Source organism: Magnolia sinica, chromosome 11 (assembly GCF_029962835.1).
Source record: "Magnolia sinica isolate HGM2019 chromosome 11, MsV1, whole genome shotgun sequence".
Classification (NCBI taxonomy): domain Eukaryota; kingdom Viridiplantae; phylum Streptophyta; class Magnoliopsida; order Magnoliales; family Magnoliaceae; genus Magnolia; species Magnolia sinica.
In genome coordinates this window covers 43,760,952-43,763,843 of record NC_080583.1, presented here as the reverse complement: position 1 = coordinate 43,763,843, position 2,892 = coordinate 43,760,952, and positions in this window count along the sequence as shown.

The window sequence follows — 2,892 nt, the reverse complement described above, 5'->3', positions numbered from 1 at the left end:
CGTTGGAACGCTTCGATTGTCATTTTTCTATATGGATAGTTAATCTTTCCAAATCGCCTGATCCAAAGAAGATGCCCGAAACTCCATCATTTGATGTCAGAATGGGTTGATTTTTGGTCATCTGAATGGTACTTTTGTGCTCTTTCATTACTCACTGGAATCGTCGTATTCCGAGACCATTTGTGCATCCGTAAGTGGGATAGTAGTCGTCGTTCCTGAATGTTTCCTTCATCTTGTTGTCCAACAGTAACCCTCATAACTCTCTCTTCAGAGGTCAAATTTAAACTATTTCAGGTCATTAGAATGGTAACTTGTCACGCTTCCAAATTTGACCGGAATTGCCTAATTTAGAGACCGTTCTATGTCCCAAAAGCACGTTGGAACTCTTCGATCGTCATTTTTCAATATGGATTGTTAACCTTTTCCAAGTCACTCGATTCAATGGAGATGCCCATAACTCCTTCATTTGATGTCGGATTGGGTCAATTTTTTATCATTTGAAAGGTACTTTAGTGCACTTTCATTCTTGACCGGAATCGTCGTATTCCGAGACCATTTGCTCATCCGTAAGTGGGATCAAAGTCGTCGGTCCTCTGTGGACACTTCACCTCCTTGTTCATTAGTAACCCTCATAACTCTGAGACCATTTGCGCATCCATAAGTGGGATCGCAGTCGTCGGTCCTCTGTGGACACTTCATCTCCTTGTTCATTAGAAACCCTCATAACTCTCTTCAGAGGTCGAATTTAGACTATTTCAGGTCATTGAAAAGTTAACTTGTCAAGCTTCCTGACTAGAATCATCGTATTTTGAGACCATTTGCATATCCGTAAGTGGGATCGCAGTCGTCAGTCCTGAATGTTTCCTTCATGTCTTTGTCCAATAGTAACCCTCATAACTCTATCTTCAGAGTTCGAATTTAGACTATTTCTAGCTAACTGGAAAGGTCACTTGTCAAGCCTCCAAATGGGACCAGAATTGCCTAATTCAGAGACCGTTCAATGTCCCAAAAGAACGTTTGAACTCTTCGATCATCATTTTGCAATACGGATTGCTAATCTTTTCCAAAACATACGATTCAACGGAGACGCCCATAACACCTTTGTTTGATGTCGGATTGGGTCGATTTTTGGTCATTTAAAAGGTACTTTAGTGCACTTTCATTCCTTACTGGAATCGTTGTATTTCGAAACCATTTGCGTATCCGTAAGGGGGATCGCAGTCGTTGGTCCTGAATGTTTCCTTCGTCTCTTTGTCCAATAGTAACCCTCACAACTCTCTCTTCAGAGTTTGAATTTAGACTATTTCCAGCTAATTGGAAAAGTCACTTGTCAAGCCTCTAAATGGGAACAGAATTGCATAATTCAGAGACCATTCGATATCCCAAAAGCATGTTGGAACTCTTCGATTGTCATTTTCCAATATGGATTTTTAATCTATCCAAATCGCGTGATCCAGTGGAGACGCCCATAACTCCATCATTTGATGTCGGATTGGGTAAATTATTGGTCATATGAAAGGTACTTTAGTGCTCTTTCATTCCTGACTGGAATAGTCGTATTTCGAGACCATTTGCGCATCCGTATGTGGGATCACAGTCGTCAATGCTGTATGGTTCCTTCATCTCCTTGTCCAATAGTAACCCTCATAACTCTCTTCAGAGGTTGAATTTAGACTATTTTAGCTCATTGAATTGGTAACTTGTCGAGCTTCCCAGTGGGACCAGAATTGCCTAATTTAGAGACCGTTCGATGTCCCAAAAGCACGTTGGAACTCTTCGATCGTCAGTTTTCAATATGGATAGTTAATCTTTCAAAATCGTGCGATCCAATGGAGATGCCCGAAACTCCATCATTTGATGTCAGATTGGGTTAATTTTTTATCATCTGAAAGGTACTTTTGTGCTCTTTCATTCCTCACTGGAATCGTCGTATTCCGAGGCCATTTGGGCATTCATAAGTGGGATCGCAGTCATCGGTCCTGAATGTTTCCCTCATCTCGTTGTCCAATAGTAACCCTCGTAACTCTCTCTTCAGAGGTCAAATTTAGACTTTTTCAGGTAATTGGAATGGTAACTTGTCAAGTTTCCAAAAGGGACCAGAATTGCCTAATTCATAGACCGTTCGATGACCCAAAAGCACGTTGGTACTCTTCGATCGTCATTTTTTAATATGGATTGTTGATCTTTCCAAATTGTGTTATGCAACAGAGACACCCATAACCCGATTGTTTGATGTCAGATTAGGTCGATTTTTGATCATCTGAAAGGTACTTTTAGTCCTCTTTCATTCTTGACTGGAATCGTCGTATTCTTAGACCATTGGGGCATCGGTAAGTGGGATCGCAGTCGTCAGTCCTAAATGTTTCCTTCATCATCTCTTTGTCTGATAGTAACCCTTATAACTCTCTCTTCAGAGTTCAAATTTAGACTTTTTCTAGCTAATTGGAATGGTAGCTTGTCAAGCTTCCAAATGGGACCAGAATTGCCTAATTCAGAGACTGTTCGATGTCCCAAAAGCACGTTGGAACTCTTTGATCGTCATTTTTTAATATGGATTGTTGATCTTTCCAAATCACGTTATGCAATGGAGACACCCATAACTCCATCGTTTGATGTCGGATTGGGTTGATTATTGGTCATCTGAAAGGTACTTTAGTGCTCTTTCATTCCTGATTGGAATCGTTGTATTCCGAGACCATTTGCATAACAGTATGTTAGATCGCAGTCGTCGGTCCTGTATGGTTCCTTCATCTCCCGTTCCAATAATAACCCTCATAACTCTCTTCAGAGGTCGAATTTAGAATATTTCAAGTCATTAGAAAGGTGACTTGTTAAGCTTCCAAATTGGACCAGAATTGCCTAATTCAGAGACCGTTCGATGTCCCAAAAGCA